We start from the raw sequence: 14,499 nt of genomic DNA on the forward strand, positions 1-14,499 counted from the left end.
TGCCTTTTCTTAATCTTTCTTCTAAGATAAGTCGTAAGGTTAGTATTGCCTCACGTGTTCCAACATTTCTACGGAATCCGAACTGATCTTCCCCGAGGTCCGCTTCTACCAGTTTTTCCATTCGTCTGTAAAGAATTCGCGTTAGTATTTTGCAGCTGTGACTTATTAAACTGATAGTTCGGTAATTTTCACATCTGTCAACACCTGCTTTCTTTGGGATTGGAATTATCATATTCTTCTTGAAGTCTGTGGGTATTTCGCCTGTCTCATACATCTTTCTCACCAGATGGTAGAGTTTTATCTTGACTGGCTCTCCCAAGGCCATCAGTAGTTCTAATGGAATGTTGTCTACTCCCGGGGCCTTGTTTTGACTTAGGTCTTTCAGTGCTCTGTCAAACTCTTCACGCAGTATCGTATCTTCCATTTCATCTTCATCTACATCCTCTTCCATTTCCATAATATTGTCCTCAAGTACATCGCCCTTGTATAAACCCTCTATATACTCCTTCCACCTTTCTGCCTTCCCTTCTTTGCTTAGAACTGGGTTGCCATCTGAGCTCTTGATATTCATACAAGTGGTTCTCTTCTCTCCAAAGGTCTCTTTAATTTTCCTGTAGGCAGTATCTATCTTACCCCTAGTGAGACAAGCCTCTACATTCTTACATTTGTCCTCTAGCCATCCCTGCTTAGCCATTTTGCACTTACTGTCAATCTCATTTTTGAGACGTTTGTATTCCTTTTTGCCTGCTTCATTTACTGCATTTTTATATTTTCTCCTTTCATCAATTAAATTCAATATATCTTCCGTTACCCAAGGATTTCTATTAGCCCTCGTCTTTTTACCTACTTGATCTTCTGCTGCCTTCACTACTTCATCCCTCAGAGCTACCCATTCTTCTTCTACTGTATTTCTTTCCCCCATTCCTGTCAATTGTTCCCTTATGCTCCCCCTGAAACTCTCTACAACCTCTGGTTCTTTCAGTTTATCCAGGTCCCATCTCCTTAAATTCCCACCTTTTTGCAGTTTCTTCAGTTTCAATCTGCAGTTCATAACCAATAGATTGTGGTCAGAGTCCACATCTTCTTCTTCTTCGGTTATCAACCCACAGGTTGGTTGGCAGCAGCACGCCATTCCGTTCTTTTGTCAACTTTCTTCTTCATATCTGCATAGGTCTGGCACCCGATGTCATTTATTACTTGTTGAATGTAGCTTAATCTAGGTCGTCCTCGGCGAGTTCTTCCTTCAATGATTCCTTCTAATATTCTCTTAATGAAATTGTTATGCCGTAAAATGTGACCTATGAAGGTTATTCTTCTTTTCTGTATATTTCGCCAAAGAGATCTGTTTTCTTTCACTCTTCTGAGGACATCTTCGTTTGTAGCCTTGTCTCGCCAGCTGATTTTTTCCATTCTCCGGTAGCACCACATTTCGAATGCCTCTAATCTTCTCTTTTCTTCTTTTCCACTAGTCCAAGTTTCACATCCGTAAAGGGCTGTACTCCACACATAGGTTTTCATGACTCTCTTTCTTACGTCTAAACTAACATTTCTACTCGTCAGTAAGTTTCTTTTTCCATTGAATGCTATTTTGGCAAGTTGTATTCTGTTTTTAATGTCACTTTTGCTCCTTCCATCTGCTGTTATTTTGCTACCTAAGTAGTTAAATTCTGTAACCTGCCCTAGTTTCTCTCCCTTTATTGTTATTCGTATGGGTTCATTGTAGTTCAGGGCGCCACTCACCATCACTTTAGTCTTTTTCTTATTTATTTTCATTCCATACTGTTCTTTTAAGGTGTTTTCCATTTCATTGAGTGCGGCTTCTAAATCTTCTTTCCTTTCTGTAATTATGGCGATATCATCTGCATATCGCAACATATCTATTTTCATTCCGTTAAGTTTTATTCCTACTTCAATATTCTCTCTTATTTTGTCTATTGCTTCTTGGATATATGCGTTGAAAATTACTGGAGATAGTGGGCATCCCTGTCTCACTCCTTTCCTTATTCTTGCTGTTTCTTCTTTGTTTTCCTTCTTAACTAAGGCTGTTTCATTTTGGTATATTTTAAAGATTATCCTTCTATCATTATATTTCAGACCAGCCTTCTTCAGAATTCTAAACATTTCTGGCCATACAACATTGTCAAATGCCTTTTCGAGGTCTACGAAGGCTATAAATACTTGTTTGTTTTTGGAAATTTGTTTCTCAATTATTAGTCTTAAAGATAAGATTGCTTCCCTCGTCCCTACACCGCTTCTAAAACCGAATTGGTCTTCACTTAGAGTGCTATTCAATTGGTTTTCAACTCTTTTCAAAATTATTCTTATTAGAATTTTTGATGCGTGTGAAAGAAGACTGAGTGTTCGATGGTTTTCACAGTCCATAGTAGATGCTTTCTTAGGTATGGGGAATATGATGCATTTCTGATAGTCTTCAGGAACTTCACCTGTTTTGTATATTTTCTGTATGAGTTGCAGTAATGTAGCTTTCATTTTGTCTCCTGATTTCTTAATTAGTTCAGAAGGTATATCATCAACACCTGCCGCTTTCTTATCTGGTAGTTCTTTTAGTGCTTTTTCAAATTCATCTTTCAGAATTGTGTCCCCTAGTTCTTCTTCCTCTACTTCTTCGCTTAATTCTATCATATTATCTGTTAGAGGGTCTCCTTGATATAGCTCTTCAATGTATTCTTGCCATCTCTTCAGCGTGTCATATCCAAATAGTACCTTGCCCTCTTTGTTCTTTATAGTTCCTGAAGATTTTACTTTCCGTTTAGCAAAGTTTTGTTTTATTGTTCTGTAGGCCAAGTCAGTTTTTCCTTTAACCATGTTTTCCTCCACCTCTTTACAAATGCTGTTGAGGTAATTTTCTTTTGCTTTCCTAGATTCTCTGTTTATTTGGTTTCTAAGCTTTCTATATTTGTTTTCGCTTTGCTCGTCAGAGGCATTTTTTGTATAGTCTTCTTTCTTCCATTAGACAAATTATTTCAGGTGTTATCCACTCTTTCCTGTTTACAGGTTTGGCTTTCCCAATAAATTCTTCTGCTGCTTTATGTATGCCTTCTTTGATTTGTTTCCACTCCTCGTTAGTACTCCCGGGAATAATGTTTGATGCCATCTCATCAGTTTTCCGTGCATAAGGGATCACTAGTTCTTCAGACTTTAGGTTATCTCTGTTCCATACTTTGTTCGTTTTTCTCTCTAATCGCTTGAGTTTGAGTAAGCATTTCATCATTACAAGGTTGTGATCACTATTAATATCCGCAGACGGGTAGCTTCTGCAATCCTTGATTTGGTTTTTAAAACGCGATTTTACTAATATATAGTCGATTTGGTGTCTTCTAGTATCTCCTGGGGCTTTCCACATCTGCCCCTGGAAATGTCTTACAATTTAAAACCTGGTTCCTAAATCTCTGTCTTACCATTATATAATCTAACTGATACCTTTTAGTATCTCCAGGATTCTTCCAGGTATACAACCTTCTTTTATGATTCTTGAACCAAGTGTTAGCTATGATTAAGTTATGCTCTGTGCAAAATTCTACAAGGCGGCTTCCTCTTTCATTTCTTCCCCCCAATCCATATTCACCTACTATGTTTCCTTCTCTCCCTTTTCCTACTGACGAATTCCAGTCACCCATGACTATTAAATTTTCGTCTCCCTTCACTACCTGAATAATTTCTTTTATCTCGTCATACATTTCATCAATTTCTTCATCATCTGCCGAGCTAGTTGGCATATAAACTTGTACTACTGTAGTAGGCATGGGCTTTGTGTCTGTCTTGGCCACAATAATTCGTTCACTATGCTGTTTGTAGTAGCTTACCCGCACCCCTATTTTTTTATTCATTATTAAACCTACTCCTGCATTACCCCTATTTGATTTTGTATTTATAACCCTGTAATCACCTGACCAAAAGTCTTGTTCCTCCTGCCACCGAACTTCACTAATTCCCACTGTATCTAACTTTAATCTATCCATTTTCCTTTTTAAATTTTCTAACCTACCTGCCCGATTAAGGGATCTGACATTCCACTCTCCGATCCGTAGAATGCCAGTTTTCTTTCTCCTAATAACGACGTCCTCTTGAGTAGTCCCCGCCCGGAGATCCGAATGGGGGACCATTTTACCTCCGGAATATTTTACCCAAGAGGACGCCATCATCATTTAATCATACAGTAAAGCTGCATGTCCTCGGGAAAAATTACGGCTGTAGTTTCCCCTTGCTTTCAGCCGTTCGCAGTACCAGCACAGCAAGGCCGTTTTGGTTAATGTTACAAGGCCAGATCAGTCAATCATCCAGACTGTTGCCCCTGCAACTACTGAAAAGGCTGCTGCCCCTCTTCAGGAACCACATGTTTGTCTGGCCTCTCAACAGATACCCCTCCGTTGTGGTTGCACCTACGGTACGGCCATCTGTATCGCTGAGGCACGCAAGCCTCCCCACCAACGGCAAGGTCCATGGTTCATGGGGGGTGAAACTAACGCGATAAAGATTCATGCTCGGAGGCTCTACGTAGAGTGTTTGACGGGGTTAACAATGTTGGGCCGCAGTTATGGAACCAAAAGAAGAGCGAAACAAAAGTTTCAAACATGAAGAACATGTGTAACGTTGAGAACAACAAGAGAAGAGAGAGTATGAAAACTGGATTGTACGTATCTAGTTGTTACTAGCGAAATAAATCACTGCACGTTGTTACTTTTGTATAATTTAGAGAGAACTACATAATTCACAGCACGTTTCTTCTTTTTTGTTAATAGAATTTACTAGCGATCTAAATAAATCGATGGGTGTTGGTTTTTTTTTTTTCAGCTTTACGCACCAAGTTTGTGGTATTTTAAGAAAGTGAAATTTTTGGGAGGGCATTATGTGCCACAGAAAGCAAAGGCAGTAGAGTTGCCATTCGTGGCAGTGGGCCACGATATCCAGGTTTGTGTAGCTACTTGTATGTGTAACTGTTTCTGCACATTTTGGGGTTGAGAAAGAACTGTTGATTTATTGCAAAGAAATTCCTCGCTTCAAAGAAGTTACAAATATGAAGTACTGTCATCATGTGGAAAAAAATTAGTTGCAGTTAATGTATGTATTTATGCACCTGGCCACCTGCGGTGTGGGGGTGTGTTGGTTGGCATTAAATATATTATTATAATTTTGTATGGATACAATTCAAGAATTGTGTGTTATGCCTGTAAGTGTAAAGGCGTAGATGGGAATATAAACTTTCAAAGAAGTTTCACCCACCCAGTTGTAATGTCTTTGTCTCCTCAAGGAAAACTTGTCACATGTGCATAAGATTTTTTTACACCTAGAAGAGCAATGTTTGTCACATGCATCAGTATCTAGACCGTATAGCATTAGTACGGTTACTACTACTACTATTACTTATCCGGTGAGTTGCTGTTTGTGTAGAGTCCTTATTTCCATACACATTTCACTTTAATTGTATTGGGACAATTCACATACTATAAATACATATTAATACCTATTTTCCAGTCATTGCTTGTGGTGCCGCAGTATGGTACTGAATAAGAGTTCAGAAGAAACTACAGTTGAGGTTGAGCATACGGACTGCTCATACTAACTGAGCTTACCTCTCATAACGTTTTATTTCTGTACATCGCAATTTTAAGTGAATCATTTCCGTATAGTCTTCCCTAAAATCAACCCAGACATTTTATGCAAAACTTTGTTTTCTGTTTCAGGTAGATGCTATTGGCACATCAAAAGAGTGTGATCCAGTCCCAACATAGTGCGAACTGGAAGTGGAGCCTGTAAAAAGCGATGTGGAGGACGTATATAAAAACAGTAGCAATACATCTATTGTTAATGAAAGTCCAGCAACCTCACAGACAGTTCGTCAGTCAGCAGACATTAAGACATCCACTTCCTTGTCCTTCACAACGAAGAAAAGGAAGGGAAATGATGACTATGGGTCTACAGTTGAGCTGATTGCAAAGGCACTGGAAGAAGAAGAAGAAAACGATGATGATGGCGAAGCAGACCTTTTGTTAAATTGTCGGTAGCAGAAATAAAAAAAAATTAAGTACAACAACAAGAAAAGAGAGGTAAAATTAGAATTGATGAAAGTATTGATCTATAACTGGATGAATAAAATTGGTTTTGGGATGTAATTTGCTTCTAAACTATGGAATTATATGTACCCACTATCTGTATTTTAACATTACCTTCTGGAAGAGAGAAATATGGGGCATACATGTTTCAGGCCACTCTTCCTTCATATGATCAAACTGCCTGCATTTATTCACATGCAGTTGTAAATAATTAAGTGTATGCAGCAAATCTCTAAATCTGATCAAATGGAGAACAGACCAGTTGAGTGAGAGTTGTATCAATACTTTTGTGGATTATGACCACAGCTTGTTCAGGTAAACGATTAACTATTGTAGTCAACCATCTAATGAGCCATTCTACAGGAGTATGTGTAATTTTGCATTATGACATATCTCACTCTACAACCTGCTTTGTGCAGGATTACTAATTTCCATGTTAGTAGTGAATATTGTTATCTCACAATTATGCACTTTGGTTTTGCGTTATTGCATCTAGTGTGTGAGTGTTGCATTATTAAATAACATCTCACGGCACATCCTACTTTGTGTAGAACTGCTAAATTCATCGTTAATAGCAGCATGATACAATACTGTTAGACCCCAACTTTATGTAGTTTGCTTTTGTATCATATTATCCTTTCAGTGAAGTCAAATTTGCCTGCTCTTTTTGAGTACCTATTTAACTGACAACAGTGTGAAATAATCAGTTTGGTAACTTGTAGAATTAAAGGATTACATTTGATGTATTACCATTTAAAGACATCATTGTCTATGTGAAGGCAATGTGCTGTGTAACTTACACTGAGGAACCGAAAGATTCTGACCACTGCCCACCGCGTGGTTCAGTGCCTCCTGGTGGTGTTGCGGGCACGCGACACAGTAAGGGAAGAATGTAAGCGGAAGAATGAAGCTATGGACCGAAAATCCGGAAATCCAATGATACAAGTGGTTTTGACAAGCGGGATATACTTGTGGTGCAAACGGCTGTAAACGAGAATCTCTGAAACGGTGAAGCTGGTCGCCTGTTGGCGTACTATTGTCGTGAGCGTCCACAGAAAGTGGTTGAAGGATGATGGAACAACGAGTAGGCTGTACGGTACTGGACGATCGCGTCTCATCACAAAACGCAGACGTCGCAGGTTCCCCCGACGCAGGCAGTGATCTGTGGCAGGTCTGACAACAGAGTACAATGCTGACGCCGGCACAATTGTTTCGGAACACACCGCTCAAACGCCATTGTTGAACACGGAGCTCCACATCATACAACCCTATGTGTTCCTGTGTTGTCCCAACGACATCGTCATTTATGACTGCAGTTGGCACACCATCACTGAGTTTTCACCGTGGGTCAGTAGAAACCTGCAGCCTGTCGAATGAATCGCATTTCGTGTTACACCAGATCGATGGTTGGATCCTTACAAGCCTTCATCCAGGCGAACTGTTACACGAAACGTGAGCTGCGTCACAGATGGAGGCCGGTGAGGACAGAATCATATTATGGGGTAGAATGAGTTGGGGTTCCATAGATTCTGTGGTGGTAATCGAAGGTATCATGGCAGCAACAGCAACGAGCTACGTGAACATCATTGTGGACGACCTGCATCGCTTCACGCTTGATGAGGCTCTCCCCCCCTCCCCCCCCCCCCCCCCTACAGCGATGACGCCTTTCATCAAGACAACTAACTGTCCATGGTGCTAGATCAGAATCGTCTTACAGTGGTTTGAGGGGCATTATAGTGGACTCGGTTTAATGTCTTGGTCAGCAAATGCGTCTGGTCTGTACCCGTTGGGACACACATCCATCGGACGCCAGCTGCGTGCCCGTAAACCACCATACCATAATTTGTGGGAATTGCTTGACCTGGTGCCACATACTTCTGGAATCCTGTCAAGGAGTTGTAGAATACATGCCAAGCAGGGTCTCTGCTGTACTGCATTTAAAAACTGGAACGACAAACTATTAAAGAGGTGACCATAATGAAATTTTCACTCTGCAGCGGAGTGTGCGCTGATATGAAACTTCCTGGCAGCGCACACTCCGCTGCAGAGTGAAAATCTCATTCTGGAAACATCCCCCAGGCTGTGGCTAAGCCATGTCCCGCAATATCATTTCTTTCAGGAGTGCTAGTTCTGCATGGTTCGCAGTAGAGCTTCTGTAAAGTTTGGAAGGCAGGAGACGAGATACTGGCAGAAGTAAAGCTGTGAGTACCGGCCGTGAGTCGTGCTTCGGTAGCTCAGTTGGTAGAGCACTTGCCCGCGTAAGGCAAAGGTCCCGAGTTCGAGTCTCGGTCGGGCACACAGTTTTAATCTGCCAGGAAGTTTCAGGTGACCATAATGTTTGGCTCATCTGTGTATTTTGGCAGATATATGGCTTTCTATTCAGCTAAATAACAGGAAACGGCAGTTAGTAGTGCCAGACTGTTGCAGCTGGTAGTATCTCATTCACCATCCCCTTGTTGTTGTAAACCGATGAGCGAGCCCACCTATTGATGCTGTACACACAAGCCGCGTAGTTTCTGAGCGTTCACCAGCCTGGCGAACTCAGCACGCTCAACGTTCGAAACACCGTCTGCGTGCAACGGCTTAACGAAACCCTTGGCCAAGGCTCAATAGTTATGGTCGCTAACCACACAGATTCACTACCGAAAGATACGTTACCAAACAGGAATGGGTAATCTCAGCAGTCATCATTTCTGCCCCATATCAATCGACCATCACATTACGTACATCGTCAATAAGGAAATTTACTTATCACGTTAACGAATTAATAAATGTGCTTAATCAGAATGGAACGTCTAACTGGCTACAGCAGGATGAGTTTCACATTCCCTGTCGTATGAAACCCAAGTGCAAGCACTAGCGGCTGACGCACCCATGTCTTCTCATACAGAAATGGAGACTTGACACAGTAGCCTACAAAAGCCTGCTGTTTGCACGACTTCGAAGATAAGATACCTCAACTCCCTGGCTCTGATTATTTGAGCAACAGTAACTGCAGTGATAGTAAGTTCCTTCCACCGCATGTAATTCGAACTGCTTGTTCGAGGCCGTGATAAGTATTGTACACCCCCTGATCTCCTACGTTGACCCATTCTATACCAAAGCAAATAATTTCTTTTGACTCTCTCTAAGTATTAATGTGATGTTCGTGTTTTTCTGCAAAAGAAACAAACTACGATTATTCATCGGCAATACTGCTAACTAATCACGTAAAATTTACACACGATCAGTCCTTCGCAAGGAACTAATAATCTGTGACTTAAAACTGCTGAAAATTGATCACATACCACGGAAAAGGTCTGAAACGAGCTTAGGATAGTCACTGTTCATGAATAATTAATAACTAAACATGTAGTGTTGCTTCAGTACATACTACAGGTTCTCACAGTTTCCATTTCTCTGTTAAAACCAACCACTCCATTCTGTTCTGTCCACAGAACATTTAACAGCCATTCACAGGAAAACACCGATTCTTATAGAAGTAATGAATCCTAAGCCATTTTCGATTGTTAAAGCCTCTAACTCAGTTGACAGCAGTCTACGTACTTGAAGTTCGCAAGGATATTAAACATGATCTCATATGGCTCAAAGTTATGAACAAACTATGACTTTCAACTTCAAATCCACTGCATGTCTCGGTTCATTATGATCTGAGCCTACCATTCTTGCACTGCGACGCTAAGTGGTGGAGTCGAGTCGTTGAGGCTGTGGAAGGGTACTGGTTCAAATCACCATTCAGCTGCACAGCTATAAGTTTCTCCGTTCAAAACGCTTCAAATGGCTCTAAGCACAATGGCACTTAACATCTGAGGTCATCAGTCCCCTAGACTTAAACCTAACTAATGTAAGGACATCACACACATCCATGCCCGAGGCAGGATTCGAACCTGCGACCGTAGCAGCAGAGCGGTTCAGGACTAAAGCGACTAGAACCGCTCGGCCACAGCGGCCAGCTGTTTCTCAGTGGTTTCCCTGAATGGCTTAAGGCATGTGCCAGAACGGTTCCTTTTGACAACGATATGGTTGATTTCCTTCCTCATCCATCCGCTGTCCGAGACAATGTTAGCCATCTCAGATAACATCATCTATGAGACCTTAAGCCTCAATCCTTCTTCCGTCGTTTTTCTGATTTCTTATCGCAGTCAGTAAAAACGGAACCCTTATAGGATCATTTGTTGCCCGTCTGTCTGTCGGTCCGACTGTTAAATGAACGGCTAGACGTATCAAATTGAAATCTGTCCCCTATTGATGTCTATGGCCCCTTAGTGGCGTAATAAATATGACGTTCTTAGTCAATCAAAAGATACGGCTAATTGTGTCATATATTTTGACACTCGCAAAGTTGCTCACCAAAACCTATAAGCTACTTCCCATTGGCCTAGAATCATGAAATTTTGAAGAAGCAAGGTTTCACTGAACAAGTAAAGGAAAAACTCAGAAAATTTTAAATTGTTGTCACATGAAACGAGAAAAAAAGTTCTTTTGTCATGTGTTATCCGACTTCAAACTTGAAATTAAAACATTCTTGGAATTGGACTGATATCTTGCCAGTTACAATGTCAACAACAGGCAAAAGTCGTTGAAATTCTCGATTCCTGGGATGGATGAACTACATACATGCAAAATTAAGCTTGTACGGAACGCTATGAGCGCGAGTCCTACTAGCATCTGGTCATTTTTTACTTCTTGTGCGCGTTAATAAGCTTGTATTTCTCTTCATCAGGCAACACTGGGAGCAGTAAATACTTCTTTCATTCAACGAGTGCACCAGTGTATCTGTGTCCAGGGACTCCACTTTGAGCTCCTTTGAATATTCTACTCCTGGGCAATGGGACAGGGTTGTCGAAGTCAATTTTGTGTTATGTTTTCATTTATTTTCTGACAACTCCATCAACTGGACGACTTTGTAAACCTGGGCTCAAAGTCAATGCTGTGTTATGTAATTAATAACGTTACAGTGTTACAGTGAATGATACATTGTGATACATTTTTGAATAAGTCTTTACGAGAGGAAATGAATTATAGAGTAAAAAATACAGGGTGACATTTAAAAAAGTCATACCGCTGTTCATATCTTTGTAAAAAACAATGTTACAACGAAGGCAATCATGCTGATTGATGTCCCCCTCACGGGTAAAGAACATTTTCTTGAAACATTTTTTAATTTGCATCTGGACAAACAGTTATTTAGGGTGGTCAAGATAAATGGGACAACGTGTATATTGAGAATTCTCATCCGTCTCTCCTGCCATTCACCTTTCTTTGCAAAGATCTGAAACGATATATCTCTAAACTGCCTTTGGTGCAACCATCCACTGTACCTCGTCGTTCGTATCACTAACAAATAGCAAAGGGTAAACAGTGCTGACACCACGGTTCTGCCGTACTGGAAAGAGATTAGCAGACCGAAAAGTACCACAGCGCAGTACTATGTGTCGCGCTGTAGCGCGAGTACTTCAGCGAAGGAACGAGCAAAGCTGAGCCGCGACCTGCACGCGGCCCACGCGCCAAGTCTGGCATGCCGCTGCTGGCCCTGGCGTAAGCCTTTGCTTCGAACTCCGGAATCCGTTGCAAAAAATTTGTTGAATTACTGCAAGCAACGATAAATTGTCAGACTGCTTTTGAATCTAACTGGGTTAAATGTACATCTAGCTATTTCGAAGCCTACGGCCTTGTCGCAGTGGTAACACCGGTTCCCGTCAGATCACCGAAGTTAAGCGCTGTCGGGCTGGACCAGCACTTGGATGGGTGACCATCCGGTCTGCCGAGCGCTGTTGGCAAGCGGGCTGCACTCAGCCCTTGTGAAGCAAACTGAGGAGCTACTCGACTGAGACGTAGCGGCTCCGATCTTGGAAACTGACATACGGCCGGGAGAGCGGTGTGCTGACCACATGCCTCTCCATATCTGCATCTGATGACACCGGCGCCCAGTCGGTGCCGTTCGACTTTCCAAGGCCTGTTCGGACGGAGTTTAGTTTTTGTTATTCCGATAGTCCTTACACCTGAAAGCTTATGGAGGTTCATGTGTTCATGCGTTATTTAAAGATAATTGACTTGACACCAAATTTTGTTGAATGATGGAGCAGCGTTTTATCTTTCTAGCGATTTGAATAGCCACAGTAAGCGTTTATGGGGCATCGAAAACACTCACACTGAGCAACAAATTTCTCTTCACAGTAAAAAATGGAGTGCGATGTAAGGTTTCTCGCACACGAAATATTGGCACGATGTTCTTTGAAACCACTCTCAATACACACATTTATCTTCAGATTATCGCGAACTTCTGCTCTCAATCAAAGGAACATGAAAAGATGCGCCACTTTTTCCACCAATGTCGTCCACTCGTCATCCACTGTCTCTAATGGATGAATCCTTTACAGAAGAAAGTAGAATAAGCAAAAGTCTGTGGCCGCCTCTTTCACCAGACTTCTGTCTTAAATGAAAAGTGTACTAAATACCCTCAGAAAGATAGACCAATTGAAGGAAAAATACGCCATAGTATTGAACTAATCGGTGGTGGAGTTCTGCGTAAAATGAGTTTTTAATACCTCACTAGCGCAACAAAGCTTAAAGACTGAGGGGCTATCATTTCCAGTGTACACTCCAAGGAGGGGGACGGGGGGGGGGGGGGGGGGGGACGATGTACTACGAAGGAATTATCCGAATGGGACGGGTGATGATAGATGTGATGTACATGTACAGCCGAACAAATGGCTACAATTTCAGAAAAATTGGAAGTTTTGTTCAAGAGAAATGCAAGTAGTTTTTCGACTTGGCATTGATTGATTGCTGAATGTCCTATTTATAGTGGCAAATTGTGTCTAATTGACGCGCTAGAACGCCAAAAACGCGAGCTGATTAGAGGGTCCTAACTACACACATCAAAAAAAGTTTTGCATCGTCCTGGTTCCCAGAACTCCTGAAGATAGTCATTGACTCTGGATGTTGTATCACAGACAAAGTCCCTTTGACTATTCAGAGATGTCACTAACGCCGCCCAAAGATGTAAACAACCATGCATGAGCAGGACCCATTAGACAGAGGGAGCCGATCAGTTCCAGTCATTCCACCAGGAAGGAGGTTCTCGGCTCATGTTGCCTGTAATTCACCCATGCCTAGACGGACAATACCGCGGTTCGATCGCGTCCGCATTGTTACTTTCTGCCACGAAGGGCTCTCAACAAGGGAAGTGTCCAGGTGTCTCGGAGTGAACCAAAGTGATGTTGTTCGGACATGGAGGAGGTACAGAGAGACAGGAACTGTCGATGACATGCCTGACTCAGGCCGCCCAAGGGCTACTACTTCAGTGGATGACCGCTACCTACGGATTATGGCTCAGAGGAACCCTGACAGCAACGCCACCATGTTGCATAATGCTTTTCGTGCAGCCACAGGACGTCGTGTTACGACTCATACTGTCCACAATAGCCTGCATGATGCGCAAATTCACTCCCGACATCCATGGCGAGGTCCATCTTTGCAACCACAACACTATGCAGCGTCATACAGATGGGCCCAACAACATGCCGAAAGAACCGCTCAGGATAGACATCAAGTTCTCTTCACAGATGAGTGTTGTAAGGGATCTCTGATCCCACGAGCATAGATGCTAGTATCCGACACCCAGGTCGAAAGCAGACAGGAGTCGATTGCCGAGCGCTGCAGGAGGCAGTGAGACGAGTGCCGAGTGAGCAGTGGTACTGGAGAGACGGGTAGTGAGTAGTAAACGGTAAATTCACCGGAGTATGACAAATGAGCGCGTCCCCCTGATCGTCGTGGGGTGGACCCTCATCGTTACCGATTCACGAGTGATATGAGACCAAAAGTAACAAGTGCCGAATTACGCGTTGCGCGTCAACCGTGTCGGCCAGCAACAACCGTGGATTGCAGTGAGGATTGTTGTGTATGTTAACCATCATCATTGCGTGTGACGAAGTACTTAAAATCAGCAACCAATAAAAGGATATAACTGTAATTAAAAGTGTAAGGCGAAGGTAGCAACTGCCTCAGAATTTGTGTGTTGTAGAAAATACGTATCAGTTCGTACATCGCAACCTTTGTGGTCCTTAATAATAGACAAACTCTGAATCATTCCACTATTCCGTCTCAGAACAGCCGCACTCGGTTGAAATACCCCCGAAACCACAGCAGGAAAACCGATAGCCTTTCATCCATTTAGCACACAGTCATATAATCATAATAATTAACTGTTTGGCGGCTTCGGTAAATCGCTCAAAACCCAATAAAGGACAGAATGGGGATGTTTCATCTTGGCTCCCGTGCCAAGGACAGTTGCAATCTTCGGATCTGAACAGTGGTTTATTAAGCACCATTTTTTTGTTTCAGTGAAAAGTCATTGGCATTTATCGGATGATTTTAGTGCAAGGATAATCCGGTATTGTCGTTACCGTGACTAAAATTACAGTAT

The 14,499-nt window shown here is 42.1% G+C and overlaps 1 protein-coding gene, 1 non-coding gene and 1 pseudogene across 2 annotated transcripts in view; 2 read left to right on the top strand and 1 right to left on the bottom strand.

Annotated features, from left to right (window-relative positions):
• Window positions 1-14,499, bottom strand: part of LOC124596170 — a 79,736-nt gene that overhangs the window by 34,256 nt on the left and 30,981 nt on the right. The gene's annotated exons all lie outside the window — the stretch shown is intronic.
• On the top strand, window positions 8,294-8,368 carry Trnat-cgu. The gene has a single exon. It is a non-coding gene; the product is annotated as a tRNA-Thr (tRNA).
• Window positions 11,734-11,851, top strand: LOC124597673 (annotated as a pseudogene).

Source organism: Schistocerca americana, chromosome 2, assembly GCF_021461395.2.
Source record: "Schistocerca americana isolate TAMUIC-IGC-003095 chromosome 2, iqSchAmer2.1, whole genome shotgun sequence".
Taxonomy (NCBI): domain Eukaryota; kingdom Metazoa; phylum Arthropoda; class Insecta; order Orthoptera; family Acrididae; genus Schistocerca; species Schistocerca americana.